This window comes from Jaculus jaculus, chromosome 1 (genome assembly GCF_020740685.1).
Source record: "Jaculus jaculus isolate mJacJac1 chromosome 1, mJacJac1.mat.Y.cur, whole genome shotgun sequence".
In the NCBI taxonomy this organism is placed as follows: Eukaryota; Metazoa; Chordata; class Mammalia; order Rodentia; family Dipodidae; genus Jaculus; species Jaculus jaculus.
The window spans coordinates 253,050,987-253,072,447 of NC_059102.1; the positions used below are offsets into that span (position 1 = coordinate 253,050,987).

Sequence of the window (21,461 nt, forward strand, 5' to 3'; positions counted from 1 at the left end):
TTTACAAAAGACATGAGGCTTAATCTCTCCAACCAAAACATCCAGCAGAACACCCAGATTTTTATTCCTTTTAAAAAGCATTTTATTATTTATTCAGTTGAGAGAGAGTGAGAAAGAAAGAGGCAGGAGAGAGAGAGAGAAAGAGAGAGAGAATAGGTGCACCAGGGCTTCCAGCTGCTACAAACTCCAGATCCCTGTATCATCTTGTGCATCTGGCTTATGTGGGTTCTGGGGAATTGAACCTGTGACCTTTGGCTTTGTAGGCAAGAGCCCTTATTTTTATTCTTTCCAGGAAGCAGTATCCCCCTACCCCACCACCAGAATAAACAGCCCAGCAGAGTGAGTGTCTGCATTCCCCACTGGTTTCTGTAAAGGAATTCAATCAAAGGAAAGAATGCTAATTAACAAATTATATAATTTCAAAACAAAGAAATAGAACCTACTAAAAAATTAAATGAGAAAATTTAAGTCGTAAAGTACATTCGTTAAGTTCGCTAATAAGCGAAACGAAGGGGCAAAATCAGTGAAGATAAACTCTTCCTTTTGAACCAGCAGCTATTCTAGCACACGCTGTTAACCAGCTTACAGGCTCACCAGTGGAGTTCAAGACTATGAATAAAGACTTGTCACAGGAGTTCCAGATGGGAAATGAAAGACCTGTGATTAAAAGAGAAAATAATATCTGAAATTTCCAAATTTGCCAAACATAAACGTTAAAAAATCAGACTTAGCAAGCCCTAAGTACCTTTAAAAAATCCAGTACAAACCCACACCAAGAAGCATCACAATCTTACTTCTAAATGACAGGAACAAAGAGAAATCATGAAAGTAACAATAGACCTTACCTACAGGAAAAAAAAAAAATTGAAATGATGAATAATATTTCAACAGGAAAAATTGGAGGCCAGAAGGAAGAGGCATGACATTTTTCCAGTTCTCAAAGAAAAAAGAAAGTTTACTCAAAACATATCCAATAAAGGGCAAATCAAGATAACAAAATAATAGAAAATGACAGTTATGTATTACTTTAAAAAAATAAACAGAAGACTGAACATCAACAATGAAGAACTAAATAAGCAAAACTGAGCACAATATATATCCTTTACTTCGTTCTACTCATTTGACATGATTCTAAATGCACTGATTGAAATTATTTAAGAAAATTACATTATAAATAGGGTATGGTGAATAGACATGCAAGAAGATGAATTTTGAATATTTTGTTGTTGTTGTTTATTTTTATTTATTTAAAAGTGACAGAGAGAGAGAGAGAAACAGGCAGAGAGAGAGAGAGAGGCAAAGAGAGAGATTGGGTATGCCAGGGCTTGCAGCAACTGCAAATGAACTCCAGACACGTGTGCCCCCTTGTGCGTCTGGCTAACTTGGGTCCTGGGGAACCAAGACTTGATTCCAGGGTCCTTAGGCTTCACAGGAAAGCACTTAACCATTAAGCCATCTCTCCAGCCCATGGGAAGATGAACTTTGTATACTTACTTGATTTAATACCATGATAACACCCCTAATTTGTGAAATACTATGTAAGTAACATAACACTTTAAGCTACTAATTAAATATTATTCAAGGAAATATCAAGATGAATTTGTACATATTACAAAGTAATACATTAAAATACATAAAAACAAAATAGAGGGGCTGGAGAGATGGATTAGTGGTTAAGCGCTTGCCTGTGAAGCCTAAGGACCCCGGTTCGAGACTTGATTCCCCAGGACCCACGTTAGCCAGATGCACAAGGGGGCGCACACATCTGGAATTCATCTGCAGTGGCTGGAAGCCCTGGGGCGCCCATTCTCTCTCTCTCTCTCTCTCTACCTCTTTCTCTCTGTCGCTTTCAAATAAATAAATAAAAATAAACCAAAAAAAATTGAAAAATAATGTTGAAGAAAAGGAATAGAATCCAAAAATAATTTGAATAACCTATATCTATTAAGGAAATTGTATATAAAATTAAATCTCCTAAAATAGAAGTCTCCAAGTCTAGATGGCTTCATTGGAGAATTAAAAGAAAAAAAAGTTAAAGAAAAGTTAACACCAATTTTACACAGGATCTTCTAGAAAATAGAAAACAACTTCCAATTCATTTGATGAAACTAGGTGCTACTAAGACTACTGATACAAAGAAAATGTTATATACTTAGAAAGTCATAGATCAATCCTCTGCAATATTTCATTAAAAAGATTCCTAATAAAGTACTAGAAAATACAACTCAGAAGCATATGTACATAATGGAAAAGAAGGGCTTAGTCCCAGGGGTCAAGTCAGATTCAGTATTTCACAGGATAGAAATGGAAAACATATCATCATGCCAATCCAAACAGAGATAGCCTTGGATAAATTGAATATTAATTTAAGTTCAAAATTCCAGGGAAAAATAGTAATTTTACAACTTCAACTTTTTAAAGAACAATTAAAAATTTTTGAATTAATGTCCTACCTAATTGTGTTAATGAAAAGGAACAGAATTTCTAATCATCATGATTCATCATATTCATCACTAGCCAGTGAATATAGCAGAAAAAATAAATGGCATAAATGCTAAATGGAGTTGAAGAAATTAAACTGTATTTTCATATTAAGATATTAGAGCCACAAGGAAATAAAAACCTTGAGAAATAATAAGTAAGATCAGTAAGGTTTCAACAATCTTCAATTTTATTTCTGTTGCAATAAATATGTACATATACACTGGAAATAGAAAAGAAACAAAATTTATTATCACTAAAAATTAAATATTTATGTATAAGTTTAGCAAAATCTGAACATGATTTCTTAAAGACTCTGCAGTATTTGTGGAGACATAAACATATATATCATTGAAACATAACAGAGAACCCAGAAATTCATCAACATGAATAATAACCAACTCATTTTTGGAAGAGAAACCAAAGCAGCACAGTGAAAGAGAAATAATTGTTGCAGCAAATTATTATGGAACAATTGACCTTGGCAAAATAATACAGTTTGCTCAACATCTCATACTTTATGGAGAAAACTAGTTCAAAATAGTTTATTCTATGTGTAAACATACATACTTTAGTTTGATAAACAAATAACATTCTTGAGAATTGGGTGATATTTCCCCAACTACTTTAAATGACTTGAATGGAAAACAAAAAGAAATTATTTTCTTTTAATTAGACAGGACATTCTTGTATAGTCCAGGCAGCCCCCCAAGTTACAATCCTCATGTCTCAGCCTCCTGAGTGAGTTCTGGAATTATAAGCATGCATCACTACAAAATAACTGTAAAAATTCAATGCTACAAATCTCAGCACTCCACTATAAAGGGACACATGAAATGATCAGCTATTTGGCCAAAAATTTGTAAGAATTGCATAAAAAATTCTCAGAAGACATTCAGCATTATGTTTCATTAAGGAAGCATAAATTAAAATGAAGAAATATTACTGCACAGCTATATTAGCATGGCTATTATCCCCCAAACTGACAACACTTGACTGTCAAAGGTACTGTTGCAATCAGGTTCCCTTTGCTGGTTAAACAAACAAACAAACAAACAAATAAACACACCAGAAAGGGGCTGGAGAGAGGGCTTAATGGTTAAGGCATTTGCCTGCAAAGCCAAAGGAACCAAGTTCAACTCTTCAGAACCCATGTAAGCCAGATGCACAAGGGGCACACGCATCTGGAGTTCTTTTTCAGTGGCAGAAGGCCCTGGCACACCCATTATCTCCACCCCCTTCCTCTCTCCCTCCCTCTGCCTCTCTCTCAAATAAATAAATAAAATATATATATTTTTAAAACACCAGAACAAGAGCAGATTGTGGGTACAAATGGTTTATTTTGGCTTGCACAATCTATGAGAACCTCCATGGTGGCAGGAAAAAAAAAAAAAAAAAACAATAGTGGGAGCAGAGGGTAGAACTCACCTCATCGCCAACCTCAGATGGACAACAGCAAGGGGAGAATGTGCCCAATACTAGTACGGGGAAGCTGGCTGTTAACACCGGTAAGCCCATTCCCAGCAATAAGCCACCCCAGGAAACTTAAACTGTCAAATATCCATCAGCTGGGAACCAAAGCATTCAGAACACAAGTTTATGGGGATACCTGAATCAAACCACCACATTCTGCTCCTAGTCCCCATAAACTGATAACCATACATGGTATAAAATACAACAATGTTCAAACATCCCTATAGTTCCAAAGTCTTTTAACTGAGCTGTAATACAACACAATAATAATAATAATGGCACAATAAACATTCACACTGCAAAAGATGGTATTGGGCATAGCAAAGACATAGTCAACAAATTCAAGATTTAAAACAAACAGGACAAACACCAAACTCTGTAACTTCAACTCCAATAACCCTAACCAGTGACAAGTCACCAAGTCTGATAATTCTAACTAATGACAAGTATCCAGAGTTCCAATTCTGCCCCTCTAGCTGGGTCATTCACAGTCCCAGAAAACCTCATCTAGGGCAGGCAGCTCTCCTTGGCAGTCATCCCATCGTCCTGGCATCTTCATTGGGTCTCCACTGCAATGCACAGTTCATCCTCATGGCTCCTCACAGGTAATTCAACAAGCCTGCTTCATATAGCCCATGGCCATTTCAAAACATTTTTTTAAAGTGTTACAAATTCAATAACCCTCTCTTTCCTATAATTATTATACTCCATAATAGTAGGTAGGCTATGAATTTGTTAATCCAGGAGGTAATAAAGCAGACTTTGAAAAACAGGACACTTCTTCAGCATTCAGGCCCCTTCCAAAGAGTCTACATTCTTCCTATTGTCCTAATGCTAGTCACCTGGCCCCATCTCAGTAGATATAATCTCTCATACAATTAGAGCTGACTGTGCAGCAGTTTTAGCCTAAAGATTTTATTTCTGTGCTATATCCCTCTGCTCATATAGCCCATCTCTACACAATGCAACCCTGGACAACTTCCCAGGGCACAGGCAAGCAGAATACAGCAAGCCTCATACACTGACTGCTTGTAGACCATTCCACTCAAAGCACTCTCTCAGCCTCACAAGCCAAACCTCACAGTCCATAGTTCTTATTGCATTCAGGTCTTTAAACTCCTCGTGTCCAACAAGCTGTACTTATAGTACTGCAAGGCATCTCTTAGGCCAAGATTTCAAATCCTTGCACATTTCTCTCGAAAATCAGCTCCAAAGGGCCAAAAGCTACATAGTTTCTAACAGCAATAATCCCACATCTCAGTACCAATTTTACTGTTGCAGTCAGGTTCACATTGCTGGAAGAAAACACCTAACCAAGAGGAGATTGTGGGAGAAAAGGATTTATTTGGCTTACATGGGGAAGCTCTATGATAGCAGAGGAAAATGATGACATGAACAAAGGACAAACATCACCTCCTAGCCAACATTAGATGGACAACAGTAATAGGAGAGTGTGTCAAACATTGGCAAGGGAAAGCTGGTTATAACACACATAGGCCCACCCCCAATAATATACCACTTCTAGGAGGCTTTAGAGGATGTCTGCTATTTAGTACCTGAGGCAAATTGATTCAGGTGTCCCCCATAAGCTTATGTGTTCTGAAAGCTTAGGTCCCCAGCTGGTGGCAGTAAAAACTGTTACAGTCATTCTTAGCAAGCCATACCTAGTTTTAACACAAATAAAATGACAGCATCCCTAATATTCACTCGAATGAAGAAAACTTACATCCAAACCTATAACTATCACATGAACATTTATTGTTTCTTTATTATTAATAGTTTAATATTGGAAAAAGCCAAGATATAATTCAGGAGGTGAATGGCAAAGAAAACTACCTTACCTCCATTTAATGTAATATTATTCAGCAAGAAAAATGAAATTAGCTTTAAATTAAGAAATATAGGGAAGATTATTTATTGCACATTCCCAACTGAAAAAAGTCAATCCAAGAAAGCCTGCACATTGTATAAACTCAGTATATGACATTCTGGAAAATACAAAAATACAGAACAGTAAAAAGGGTTTGATTGAAAGGGAGGAGTAAAGGGAGAACAGAATAGAGAGTATTTTTTTAGAGATGATGAAACTCTATGTTATGGTACTATCATATTGGAGATTATATATATATATATATATATATATATATATATATATATATATATATATATATATATATATGTATATTTGCCAAAATGTACAACATATACAATCCTATGCCATTCCTAATAATGGTTATTGATAGGAAATATTGGTTAAATAAATAACAGTGTATCAATTTGGCTCTGCAATTATAGCAATAGTACCACACTAATAAAATATGGTAATGAAAGCTGGGTATGGTGGTGCACACCTTTAATCCCAGCACTAAGGAGGCAGAGGTAGAAGGATCACCATGACTTGAGGTTACCCTGAGACTACATTGTGAATTCCAGGTCAGCATGGGCTATGGTAAGACCCAACCTCAAAAACAAACAAACAAACAAAAGATGTTAATGAGAGAACATACTGGTTCAAATAAAATGCTACTTTCATTGTTGAGCATTTCATTGTTTTAAGGTGAAGCATTATTGCAGAAAAATTTTGAGGTAATTCTTCTACATGATCAATCTTTACTAGACTGAAATAGAGAATTAATATTATGCAGGCAGGTGACAGGCAGGATTTCAAAGCACAGATTGAATTTTGTTACGAACTATCTGGTATTTTGCTAATTTGTAACTAAAGATATCACAAATGAAGAATTCTCTGTGTTTAGATAATAACTAAAATTAATTAACTTCTCTTATTATCTTATAAACAGACATCCACATTTAAGCAATTAATAAAAAAAAAAACTTGGGAGGAAAAACACTGTGCATGCTGGTTGTGCAATATTTAGGATAGAAAACTTTGTGCCATTAGGTAGATTTAAACCTAGTACCATGTTTATCTATGAAGCATCTTAAGCAATTCACTTAATGGTTTTGTTTTACGAGTAAAATACAAGTTTATGAATAGAATTCATTCTCAAATGTTTCACAACTAAAGATCTTTTTCATTACCTTTATATAAACTCATGTTTTATCTTTGTCTAGCAAATGAACTGCATTTTAAATCAATGTCTATTTTTCTCTATTCTTATTTTCAAAGGCAAGAACATGTATCATTCAGAACATTTAATTACCATGAGACAGATAAGAAGTGTTCCCAAACTGAATTGATAGGGCTTCTTCATTGCAGATATATGGGATGTGATTTTATTTAACCCATGTAACTTTACTGAGATTCTCCTCCAGGCATTTTAAAATACTGACAATCTGTCCTGGGAATTACATTAACTTTATTGGATTTTTATGAAGATTAATGAATCATAGCAAACTTTGTGAAAAGTTTAATGCAGTCAATGAAAACAATATGAATTTTAAATGTTAAGAATTTTAGTTAACATCATCAACACTTCAACCCCAAACAAACTTCTCCTTCCTCTTATTATCATCATTTATCATTTTTCTTTGGTTGCTTTCCAAGTACAAATGCACAATGCATGTTTCCCTTAGCACCCCATAGCTCCATTTGTGTGAGGCCAGACCACTTTTCCTTTGAGACTTGTTCAATGTCTACTGTTAGACAAAGTTTTCAAAGAATCACTGCCCTTGGCATAACATTTCCTCGATACCCCGAAAAGTGCCCTGTGTTGTCCAGGTTTCTCTTTGTCATAAATTTCAAATATTTAGTGCAAGAAATATGTGTGAGGTAGGATGAACAAGTAGAAAAAAAATTAGGAGAGTTTTTGTTTGTGTATCTTTTCCATTATTAATCCTGTCAAGTGCTTCCTTAGACATTATGTTCTCATGTACTACATGATAAGGATGATAAGGAAAAGTCCATAAAATTTCTTTGAACAACGCAACTTTCACAGCCACTCAAGCACAGCCACACCCACTCTTCAGCATTTGCCTCCCTCTTTCCAAGCATCCTCGTGTTTAAGTCAGTGTTAAAAATCTTTTTTTCAACCCCAACTTTACTTCAGGCTAACTTATCCTGACGTTCTTTCTTTTCTACTGCATAGCCAAGAATCACAGCATCTTGGAAGACCATGTTGGTCTTAGAAGACCTCCACAGACTTTCAGCAGGCTCAGCATGGAGGCTGCATCGTCTCCTTCCTTTGCTGCTGACATAACAATTCTCAATATTTTCCTAAATACTGAGACAACAGGATACTAATTATGACCAAACATGTACTTTCTAGAATCCGTGGCTCAGTATTACTATATCATGCACTTCAAAATCTTGTGGGTATGCTGGGATGAATGTTCAGCTTTATATTCAATTATTACCTTTTTTCTCTATATTGGTCTCTTTCTTCTGAATTTATGGTGTGGTATATGATCAGAAATGCTTGTTTATTGATGGAAGGATGGAAAATAATATAGTATCATATTTTAGAATTTTATTGACAAATTTTGTATGTGTATATGTCGTTTTGATCAAAATCCCCTCCTTTTTCTTTTTCTTGTTCTTCTCCCCTGTTATCCTTCTAATGAGCCCTTTCTTCTTCCCAATTAGTTACTCTTCTACTTTGATTTATTTTTACCCGATCCCCCATTCATGACAGAATGTTGATGGGCCCAATATTGTACAGGAATATCATTAAATAAAAATAAATACACAATGTTTTTATTCAGTTACTTTTGGGTACAATCACTTGGATTTGCAGGATGTATGAGAGCTGCTTCTTCTATATATGAATTGACATTCCTTCACAGTTAATGGTATGCTTCAGTGATTCTTCTGCAGAAACTCACAAGGAAATAGCTAAAGTCATTGAATCAGGTGATCCGGACTAAGCTTTGTTCATTAAAATACTAAATGCCCCACTCATGGCATTCCTGTCAGTCATTGTTTGCACTGATGTTTGTCATAGAACTGAGCATGCCCAGGATTATGCTAACCTTTACCTGTGATGGTGAGGATTTCTTATATGAACTTTATAAGTTATTCCTCCAATTACAACCCCTTGTTTTCTTAGTTGAGGCACCACTTTGACAATTGCTTCTAATGCACACCTTGCTTGCTGCATGATAGAAACTTTTCTATACTTATCTGCTGGTTCTGATTATAGGCTATATGCTCAACAAGAGACCATGCCATCGCATTACTACCCTTCTGAAGCAAGTTAGAGGGAGTACTTTCTCACAGGAGACTTTCTCCTTGGAATGTCTGTTCTAGGAAGTAATGTTGCTAAAGAAGTTGGGAACAGCAATGGAGACACAGTCCACACTGTTTACTGAGAAGTTCTTTACCGAGATTGTACTCAGGTGAAGGAAGGACTTTTGATTATACCACAAAAAAATATTTTTGGGACAAGTGCATTGGCAAGGATTAAAGCCAATAAGGAAGGCTCATAGGTCAAAAGCGTAGCCCAAGGAAATCAAGGTACCCTTTATATCTTAGAAAAGAGAAAGGCCATATACTATATCCAGCATTAAAGGTGAGTCACTATTTCAGGATTCTTATGGGAAATATATACATATAAAAGGCATATTGTCTCTACCTAAGCAACCTTAACAGAAAATGTTAATTGTGCTGGTATTGGAGACTTTCATTTTGCTAGAGACTCCAGAGCAAGTAATGCCTTTCCCTTCTCACATCCCCTGAATTTTCTACCCCCCCCCCCCATCGCCTGCCTAGGTATACCTGAACAGCATCAGATGCACAATGCTCCTTCTTACCTTGTCACCAAAGAGGCTTCAACCATGTCCTATGGCCTCTAATTTGCTATGAAACATGCAGCCTCCTGAGTCTGTTTGAGATCTAGCAGGCACTTTTGATTATGAAACATACCTCTTTGTCTCCAGCCTTGTCCTGTCTGATTTCCTGTGCTTTTTCCTCTTGGCTTTTTAAATTAAAGTTCCAATCCCTCGAGTTGTATCTCTTGCTTGGAGCTGTCATCCTGTCCAAAGATAACAGCACTGTATTTACCATTACAAAAAGGAAAAATAACATGAGAATGAAAGACTTGTTTGACCTATTAGTGATAGTGTCTTTTCATTATAAAATAATAAACTGTTTAGCTGATAGATGTGCCAGATTTTAGTCACAAATGGATCTACACAGCTATGTATTTTGTCCATTTTTCTGTGGTTCTGAGAATAATAGATTATTTTAATCAACACAAAAATGATTAACTCTTGGTCAGAATGAAAGTTCTCCATGGACTCCTAAAAATCTTTGTAGAGGTGGATCTATATTTTAAGAGGAAGCTAAAAAACATAAATAAAGAAAGAAACAGACCACAAAATGTACCATTTTCAATTTTGAACTGTATTGCCAAAATGCTAATATGTTTAATTAAAGGGCATATTTTATGAACTATATCTGTATAGAAATTAACTATAATTGTGGACTCTTAAGGATTAAAACACTAAGTGAAAAACTATTTATAGGAAATAAACTCCTACCAATTAAATTTATTTTTTAATTGGATACAGACATGTACTAGGTATATTTAGAAATGCTTTTTTTCTCTTTTCACAATTTTTATTAACATTTTCCATGATTATACAAAATATCCCATGTAATACCCTCACCCCCCCCCCGCATTTTCCCCTTTGAAATTCCATTCTCCATCATATTACCTCCCCATCTCAATCATTGTGTTTACATATATACAATACCATCCTATTAAGTACCCCCCTCCCTTCCCTTCCTTTCTCTTCCCTTTATATCTCCTTTTTAACTTACTGGCCTCTGCTATGAAGTATTTTCCTTCTCACACAGAATACAAATGTTTTAATTGCGAAGTGTAAAAGCACTTCTTTATGTAGCCATTTGATAGCTGATTGCTTCTTTTGTTTAATTGCATATTTTAAATATTTCTAAATGTATAGCCGATGCATTGACAAATGACAGGCTTAAAGGTTGGAGCTATAATCTCTATTATGTATTTGAATGGTAATGTCTGTGAATAGATATTACAACTGAGATAATAGAAGCACAAGGAGACATTGCTAGTAGAGCTGAGTATTAAGAAAGAAAACCCATAGATGACCTGAAAAATATTATTTTGTCCTTCATGAATCAGAACAATACTTAGGAAAGAATACATTCTCCCAGAATCATTCTCACCTTGGTGTTATGACTAAAGCCCAATCAAGGTCAGTACTATGTGATTGATCTTACCAGAAATCAGATTATTGTGTTCTTGAGACTAAACATGACCAGACCAGTTCTCATTTGAAAGCATTTTGTAGGAATAAAGACATAAATCAAGGTTATTCAAGGAAAAACAAGTAGTTACTCTAGATTGCTGTGAAAGTACCAGAATATATGAAACTTTAATAATAAATTAGCATTATCAGAAACTAGGAAGCATCATATAAATGAAGCATCTTAGGAGGAATAATTTCAGTTCTTTTTCTCAACATGCAACATTAGTCAGAAGCAGCTAGCTGATATGATAATTGGTGACAATTGAACAGAACAAAAGTGTATATAACAAAACATGTGCCTGAACATCAAGGGTGATTGTGTGAGTGTGCATGTGTTTGTGCGTGTGTGTGTGTGTTGGGGTTGTGGGATGTGGTACTTGCATGCAAAGCCTAAGGAGCCACGTTTGATTCCCCAGTACCCATGAAAGGCAGAGGCACAAGGTGGCTCTGGTATCTGGATTTCATTTGCTGTGACTATAGGCCCTGGTGTGCACATTTTTTTTTCTTTCTCTCTTAAATAAATAAATATTTTTAAAAAGAAATGCCAACTATTTTTTTTTCTTGCAACAAATCATATCCTTGTATTCAGTCTTATAACTGATGATTACTAACCCTAAAACACTTACTTTACACTCTGAAATCCTCCAGAAAAGGGAGTCATTTACTACTAGATTTAAGAAACTTTAACTGAAAATGAACTAAAAGTAATAATGTCAGCCAAATTTCTATTACATTTTCATTGCTGAGATTTGAAATTTAACATGCTTAAAATTTCTCAGAGATGTCAAATAGCTAATATTTTCAGAGGCAAGTCCATTTTTTATTCCTTGCTACATTTGATGAAAGCTATGACCTGCTACTTTCTTTAGATCATGATTTAGATGTCAATCTTTACTACTCTAAAATAGTGGCCCTGGAGTTTTAGCTCTACTTAAGACCAGCTTCCAAATATAATAAAAAATAGCTATGAAATCAGAAACCTCTTAGTAATTCTACTGGCTCATACCAGGACCACTTGAAAAGTCACTCAATATAAGAAAGAAATAAAATGTGCAAGGTTCAGAAGGCAGAGCAAAAAATGAAGTTGAAATGGTTAGAAATATTGTTTTATTCCAGTTCATCCTTAACCCTTTGATGACATTTCAATGAAAAACTTTATGAAGCTTTAAATTATAAGATACAGAGTCATCACCACAGATTCCAATTCTTAAATGATTGCCTTCCTATTGATTCATGGCCAAGATCCAGGAGAAAGATCTGCCCTCATAGTGTGGCTGGTGAGATACGTTTTATGAGCCCTCTAACTCTTACTCTGGAGAGAGGACTCACCATTTTTTAAAATATTTTACTTGTTTATGAGAGAGAGGCAGATGAAGATAAAGAGAATGAATGGATGTGCCAGGACCTCTAGCGACAGAAAAAGAACTCCAGTATATATGCTACCATGTGCATCTAACTTTACTGGGTACTGGGAAATTGATTCTGGGTCCTTAGGCTTACAGGGACGTGCCATAAATGCTGAGTCATTTCTTCAGTATTTCTTCTCATCGCTTTTTTTTTTTTAGACTTCAGTAAACTTTATTTAAATTGAGAAAGATTTCTTGAGATGTATATAAGTCAAGAAGTTTGTTATAAAAATCAAGAATATTTTTAAGGCAGAAATATGTTATCAAGATCAGTTGACAAATTGTAGGAAACGTAGAGGAAAAAAAAACAGGTTATTTACAGAAAACATTATCTACACATGTACCCAAAGGTACAGATTTGGTGACAGAAGACCTCAGAACGTGCTGGCATCTCAGAAGCAGTTCTTCAAAGGCTGTTTCCTCAGTTCTATCAACATCTAAGATCCTTCTTCATCTTCAATCTTGGGAGCCAAGTAGTACTTTAAGTGTCCCATGTCAGCAATTTTATACTCCACAACAAGGGGAACATCTGCAGACATACTGAGTGTTACTGTAGGAGAAAGTGGAGTGGCTTTTGTAAAAAAGTTCAGGTATCGCAGTGCAAACGTTAGCTGAACTGGCTCATTCATTTCTATGGTAACAGCTTCATCCTCTTTATCAACTTTACTTGTTTGTGACAACTTGATGTTTCCATTTCCAAGTTCTCCACTTGCAGAAAACTTCACTCCATCTTTTGCACAGGATATTACAACAGCATCTCCAATATGGCTGAGATCTCGGCATATACGTGCAAATTCACCAGAAGGCATCTTGACGACACAGCTATACTCTTGTTCTGGAATTCCAAGTTGCTCAACATCTAAATCCATTAACTTCATTTCATAGTCTGAAACTTTCTCTTGATTTGGTGCTTCAAATACTAGTGCCAAAGTATCGGCGTTATCTTCAGCCCTTAGTGTAATGATGTCTTCTTTGCCAGCACACTTTAATATTTTGGACATGCTGGTGAGGTTCACGCCCATGGCCAGGTTACGGTCGCAGGTTACGGTAGGTGTCGAAGCCTTCGGAGCGCAGGGTGGCTGCACCAAGGAGACGTGCGACGAGTCCATGCTCTGCAGGTTCACGCCGCCCGAGCTGATGTCCCAGCAGGCCTCGTTGATGAGGTCCTTGAGCGCCTCCAGCACCTTCTTCAGGATAGAGCCCTGGACCAGGCGCGCCTCGAACATGGTGACGGAGTCGCTCGCAAGACGGGCGGGAGGAGAAAGGAGAGGGCTTTGGCGTCCTTAGTTCCTCAAGGGACAGGGCGACGAGGACCAGACTCTGCCGACGACCCTCATCGCTTTTTTTAAGTGCAACTTTTTTCTACATCAAAGTGTTCACTAGATTTCATATACTATATTTTCTTGTTTGGAGTAGAAAAGTATCCAATATTTGTATAAAGATCCCTTGCTTACTTAGATTGTATAGGATCACAAGGAAGACTGAATTTCAAATGAGAAAATTGAGTCAGTCATAGTTTATATTTTGTGCTTTGTTGACCTTGAACAAATAGCTAATTTCTTTCAACTTTATGTATTTATTTATTTATTTATTTTTACTCCATCTATTTATATTTATTTATTAGAATAACTCAGCAGAATAAAATTTTAGTGTACTGCTGGACAGTGTTTCACACATACATCAAACAGGCCAAAAATAAATAAATAAATAAGTAAGTAAATAGCAACTTCATAGACAAAAAAAGTTAAAAAGAAAACTTTTATCTTTGGCCTTTTTTAACCATCTCATACAAACCAACGACTTATAGTATTGCTAGGTAGATACACACAAAAAAAGTTACTGGAATGCTCAGAATAAGGGGTTTTTTTTGTTGTTGTAGTTAATTTTTTGTTTTGTTTTGTTTTCTCTTTTCTTCCTTCCTTTTATTTTGTGGTTTTAAGAGGTAGGGTCTCACTATAGCCCAGGCTTTCCTGGGATTCACTATGTAGACTCTGGGTAGCCTCAAACTCATGTTGATCCTCCCACCTCTGCCTCCAGAGTTCTGGGATTAAAGGCATGAGTGACCACACCTGGCTTTCTACTGTTTCTTTTTTTAATCTTTATTTTTATTTATTTATTAGAGACAGACACACAGAGAGAAATAGAGAGAGATTGAGTGAGATTTGGCATGCCAGGGCCTCTCACCACTGCAAACAAACTCCAGATGTATGCACCACAATGTGCATCTGGATTACGAGGGACCTGGAGAATAGAACCTGGGCCCTTCATCTTCATAAGCAAGTGCCTTAGCTGCTAAGTCATCTCTCCATCCCATGTTTTTTTTTTTTTTTTTCTTCTTCCTAATTTGAGATTCTAACAAGTAAAGACAGAAGTAGGATAGAGAAGGCACTGAAGGCTGCTGGTTTGGTCATCCCTTATCATTAAAAATGGCTGATCACTAAACAATAGGTACAAAAATATAAAATGTGGGCTGGAGAGATGGCTTAGCGGTTAAGCGCTTGCCTGTGAAGCCGAAGGACCCCAGTTGGAGGCTCGGTTCCCCAGGTCCCACGTTAGCCAGATGCACAAGGGGGCGCACGTGTCTGGAGTTCGTTTGCAGAGGCTGGAAGCCCTGGCGCGCCCATTCTCTCTCTCTCCCTCTATCTGTCTTTCTCTCTCTGTCTGTTGCTCTCAAATAAATAAATAAAAAAAGAACAAAAAAAATTTAAAAAAATATATAAAATGTAAATAAAAAACTACAAACAAGTTTTCCTTTTAAATTATTTTAAAGAATAAAAGCAGGGCCTTGGAAGTTTTGGTTTCTTCCTCCCCTGTTGCAAATTCTCATTGTGGCTTTGGAAGGGTGGTGAAGAGCATGTACCATCTGCGGGTGGACTGCCCTTGCTTGGCAGGTGGGCCTGTCTCTCTCCTGGAAAGTGACCACATTTAGATTCTGAGATAGGGAATGCAGAGTGAACAGGTCATGAAGGCCTTTCTTCAATTCCTTTTTTTTTTTTTTAAATATATTTTTAAAGGACATTCTGTTTATTTATTTATTTATTTGAGAGCGACAGACAGTCAGAGGAAGAAGCAGATAGAGAAAGAGTGGGCATGCCAGGGCCTCTTGCCACTGCAAACGGACTCCAGATGCATGAGCCCTTGTGCATCTGGCTTACATATGTACTGGGGAATTGAGCCTTGAACTGGGGTCCTTAGGCTTCACAGACAGCATTTAACTGCTAAGCCATCTCTCCAGCCCAACTCTTTCCCTTTTGCTATCTGGCAGGTGGCAGAGGTGTCTGTGGAGGGTCGAGAAATGGAGCGAGAGAAGAAAGCAAAGATGGATTTTCTGAGCAGCCTATTTATTTTTATTTTTGTTATAAGGTCATATATAGCATAGATAGGCCTGGGGATCACCATGTTACCTTTGAGTCTTCTACTAAAGGTCATTTCATCCAAGGTATAGTTTCAAATACTACCTTATCCTATTCATTTTCTCTTGAGTCAATCAAGATGGGCACCATTGCTTTCTTATCTTATCTTTTTATAATTTTATTTTGAGAGAGAGAGAGAAGGAAGAGAGAGAGACAGAGCATGACAGAATTGGGGAACCAGAGCCTCAACAACTGAAATTGAACTTCAGACATTACTGGTAATGTGTGAATTTGCTCTTGCCTCACCTTTGTGCCTCTGGCTTATGTGTGATCTGGATAGTTGAACATGGGTCCTTAGGCTTCACAGACAAGCACCTTAACCACTAAGCCTTCTCTCCAGCCCTCTTGTCTTAGTTTGAATGACTTTTCTTCTGTTTGTCTTCCCTTATAACCAGTTTGCCTGATATCATTCTGCCACCAAGCCCAGTGTTTCTGTCTTTAGAACTCCTTTCCCTTTTTCCAGTTCCCTACTGGAAATTAAAAAAAAAAAATAAATCTATCTTTTTAGTGGTCTCTCAGTAACAATTAATGAGTTTTCTGCATCTATAGTTGTTTAAGTAAATCATAAATCTACATCTGGGGTTGTTTACTCATTCAGCATACAGAATCAGCTAGCAGAAATGAACTTCAGAGACAAAGGGGAAAAAAAAAACATAGTTGATATTACAAGCTCATGTGCTCATAAGTTAACAAGACAATTACGTTTAGCTGATAAAGGTTAGAATAGAGCACGTGCTCAAGCAGGGTCATTCCATACCTAAGGAGATTGAAAAAAATAAACTGTCAGCATCAGCCTATGAGTTAATGTGGATGAGAGAGATAAGATTAACTGAAATGAGGAGAAAAGGCCTCACATAAAGAGAGTGTAACACAGAACCACTGTCTCATACATAGCAAGATATATAATGTGTATGCAAGGGACAGCAGAAAGTTTGTTGTCAGCAGTGAGAAGGAAGCTGAGTGGTGAAGAGTAGCCTCATCCTGAAAATCCTAATAGAATCTGAGAACACTATGTGATGGTTAAGTTTGTGTCAACTTGGTCTATTTAGCAATCCACAGACATTCTTCATAAGTGGATCTATTTGGATTTTGGAGATAGCACATTCCTCACTTGGGTGTGTTACTCCATCCCATATACCAAGTAACTCAGAAAGTTACTAGTTTTCAATGGGGCTCAGAACAAGAGAAAGCTCTTCCTCAGGTCCAGGCTGCTCTGAAGGCTGCTCTGCCACTTAGGCCATATGATCCAGAAGATTTAATGGTACTTGAGGTGTCAGTATTGGATAGGGATGTCGTCTGGAGCCTTTGGCCAGCCCCCATAGGTGAAACATAGCAGAGGCCCTTGGGATTCTGGAGCAAGACTCTGCTATCATGTGCAGATAAGTATTCTTTCTTTGAGAGACAGCTCTTCACCTTACATTGGGCCTTAGTAGAAACTGAACACTTGACAATGGGTCATGAAGTTACTGTGAGACCTGAGCTGCCCATTATGAGCTGAGTGTTATCTGACTCACCAGGCCATAAAATTATACTTGCACAGAAACAGTTCATCATCAAGTGGAAGTGGTATTACCATGGTCAGGCTTGAGCAGGCCCTAAAGGTACAAGTAATATGAGGAAATTGCCCAAATGCCTACGATTGTTACTCCTGATACAATATAGTCTGTCCCCAAGCATGCACCTATGACATCACTGGGTATACCCTATGATCAATTGCCTGAAGAGGAGAGGACTAGGGCAAGGTCTACAGATGGTTCAGCATGTTATGCAGGCACCTCCCAGAAGTGGACAGCTGTAGTATTACAACCACTTTCTGGGACAACTTTGAAAGACTGTGGTGAAGGGAAGTCTTAACAGAGGGCAGAACTTCAGGCAGTGCACATGATTGTGTATTTTGCTTGGAAGGAAAAATAGCCAGTTGTGCAGTTATACACTGATCATGGGCTGTGGCCAATGGTTTGGCTGGATAATCCAGGACTTGGAAGGAACACAATTGGAAAATTGTTGAGAAGGACATTTGGAGAGGATTTATGTGTCTGGATGGAAAAAGGATATCAAGGTGCTTGTGTCCCATGTTAATGCTCATCAGAAGGCGACCTCATCAGAGGTTGACTTTAATAATCAAGTATATAGGCTGAACCATTCTGTGGATAGTGGTCAACCTCTTTCCTCAGCCACCCTTGTCATTGCCCAATGGGCCCATGAACAAAGAAGCCATGGTGGCAGGGATGCAGGTTATGCATGGGCCCAACAAGATGGACATTCACTAATGAAGGTTGACCTGGCTATGGCTGCTCCTGACTACCAAATCTGCCAGAAGCAGAGACCAATTCTGAGCCCCTGATATGGTAGTATCAATTTGGTGGCAGGTTGACCATGTTGGATAACTTCCGTCATGGAAAGGCCAGTGTTTTGTCCTTATCGGAATAAACACAAATTCTGGGTATGCATTTTCTTTTTCTGCAGGTAGTGCTTCTGTCAAAATTACCATCCGTGGACTTATAGAATGCCTTATCCACCATCACGGTATTCCACACAGCATTGTTTCTGACCAAGGAACTCAGTTCATAGCCAAGGAAGCATGGCAGTGGGCTCATGTTCATGGAATTCACTGGTATTATCATGCGTTCCATCACCTTGAAGCTGCTGGTTTGATAGAACAGTAAAATTACCTTTTAAAGAAATTGCTACTGCATCAACTAGTTGGCAATTGCTTGGAGGGCTAGTTAAGTGTCCTCCAGCAGGCTGTACATGCGCTGAATCAGTATCATATATATAGTACTGTTTCTCCTGTTGCCTGGATTCACGGGTCCAGGAATCAAGAAGTAGAAATGGGAATGGTCCCACTTACCATCACCCCAAGTGACCCATTAGCCAAATTTTTGCTTCCAGTTCCCACAACCTTAAGCTCTGCTGGCCTAGAAGTCTTGGTTCCAGAGAGGGGAGTTCTTTTGCCAGGAGACACAAAGAGCATTCCATTGAACTGGAAGCTAAGACTTTCCCCTTTGGGCTCCTGATGCCCTTGAGTGAACAGGCTGAGAAAGGATTTACAGTGGTAGCAGGGGTGATTGATCCAGACTACCAGGGGGAAATTGGACTGCTGCTTCACAATGGAGGTAAGGAAGAGTATTCTGGAGTCCAGGAGATCCTTTAGGAAACTCATAGTGTTACCATGCCCTGTTATCAAAATCAATGGACAACTGCAACACTATAATTGAGGCAGTGTGATAAATGGCCCAGATCTTTCAAAAATGAAGGTATGAGTCACCCCTCTAGGTAAAAAACAATGACCTGCTGATGTGCTTACTTAACGTGGAGGAAATACAGAATGGATAGTAGAAGAAGACAGTTACAAATACAAGCTAAGGTCATGTGACAAATTACAAAAATGTGGACGGTAATTGTCAGGAGTGTTTCTATCCTACCTTGTTAAGACTTTTTGTACATATCTACATCAGTATTAAAATGTTCTTATTCTTCCTCTATTTCTCTAATAGGTAACTAATACTAATTAAGATTATATCACTAGTTAACTGCTATTGAATTTATATTTGACCTGTTATGTTAGAGACTAAGCATGCTTTAAGAACCTTTCTTTCTGTTGGGAGAAGATTGTATGTTTCTAGTTGTATGTGGGATAGCCATATTATGTTAGGTGGAATTATGACCTTATTACTGTCATCATTTGGAATTAAGTATGATGTAAGGAGATATGGTTTGGTGACAAGTTGACAAGGGGTTTCCAGCATTTCAGTGGTTAAGTTTATGTCAACTTGATCTGTTTAGCAATCCACAGACATTCATCAGAAGTGGGTCTCTGAAGTTGCTTCCTGGAAGGATTAACTAAAGGAGGAATCCTTGCATCAGAGTGAGCCATTCCCCCAGAGGGGGGAGCTCCCTTGGAAGGGGGCTTTACCTAAGGAAGCTTCAGAAAGGAAAGTATCCCCTCCTCCAACCTGGCAGCTGGTGCTGCTTGGTCCTTTCCCATGTGGATGGAAGAGCAGCATCTCTTCAGGAAGACCCCAGTGCTTCAGTGAAACTGCTGAGACATCCAGCTTAGGGGACTGAGAAGCTACTGAGTTCCTTGACTCCCAGGCCTGCAGCCTGCTATTGTTGGACTGTCATAAGCAAATTCAGTAAGTTCCCTTTTAATAGAATTTATTCTACTGGTTCTGTTCCTCTAGAGAATGCTGACTAATACACAGTTTTCCCCCATAATCATCAGGTATATTACTTTCAGGTAAGTTTTCCATTGCCTACCTTTATTTTTGTCTGTGCTGTTGGGTAAACTTGTGTTAGTTTGTCTTTAATAAAATGACTGCTGAACATATGGACAACATGGAAGGAAAGAGAAAGAAAGAAAAAGAAAGAGAGCATAAGTGAAAAGAAAGCCTATAAGTGTCAATAGATCAAGGACATGATGAAGGTCACATAAGTGGCTCTAACAATGGGACATTAATCTACCAAGAAGCAACCTATCAAGGATTTATATTAAAAGGGACATAGTTATTCAATGAGCTTTAGAACCACTTGAACAGAGTCCTTGTGTGTTTTATCTTTTTGAATGAACTCTTACTAGTGAACTAATGAACATAATCAGCTTGACTGTCTTCTACATTACGGTATTACCACTGATGACCTCCTTGTCAACAATTAAAGTGGCTTGGTATTGTGATGGGTAAGAGGCAGTGTTGAGTGTTTTCAGTACAAGTTTTATATTAAGCAAAATAAGATACTTCTTTCCCTGTTACAACAGTATTTTTACAGCACATTAATTGCGCATGCTATATTCAGATTTTAGTTTGGTTGGCAAGTTGTGTTAATATGTTTGACATTGGATTAGAGATTACATTTTATGCCAAAATAATTGTTAGAGATAATCAAGATAAGATACTAATATAATGCAGTTTAACTACTGAATTTATCATGTACTCTACGCACACATTTTTTTTTTTTTTTTCCAGAAAGGAGTGGTTTATTTCAGTCCACCATAGACCATCACAGAGCGGAGCATGAGACAGCTGGTCACACTGCATTACAGACTAGGTGCAGAAAATAGTGAATGCTGATACACAGGTAACTTTCTCAATTTTGTTCTTTTATTCAGTTCAGGACCCCAGCCTATGATATACTGGCACATTTAAAAATATTTTATGAGTTTATTTAAATGTTTATTGGACAGAGAGAGAAAGAGGTAGATAAAGAAAGAGAATGGAAAGACTTCAGTCACTGGAAAGACCACTAAACACATGTACCACCTTGTGCATTTGGCTTACACGGGTATTAGGGAATAGAACCCGAGTCGTTAATCTTCTCAGACAAGTGCCGTAACTTCTAAGCCATCTCTCCAGCCCATTGACGCACTTTTGAAAGATAAAAAAGATAAAGTATATAACTATTAATACTTTCTATATTGATACTAGTTAAAATCAAATTTGTGGATGTGGTTTAGATCATTACTAAAATTTTTGTGAAATGTGACAAACTATCAAACAAA

General features: G+C 37.4%; 1 pseudogene; it reads right to left on the reverse strand.

Moving 5' to 3' along the window:
* Nucleotides 1-12,710: 12,710 nt before the first annotated feature.
* Nucleotides 12,711-13,884, reverse strand: LOC101614413 (annotated as a pseudogene).
* Nucleotides 13,885-21,461: the final 7,577 nt, after the last annotated feature.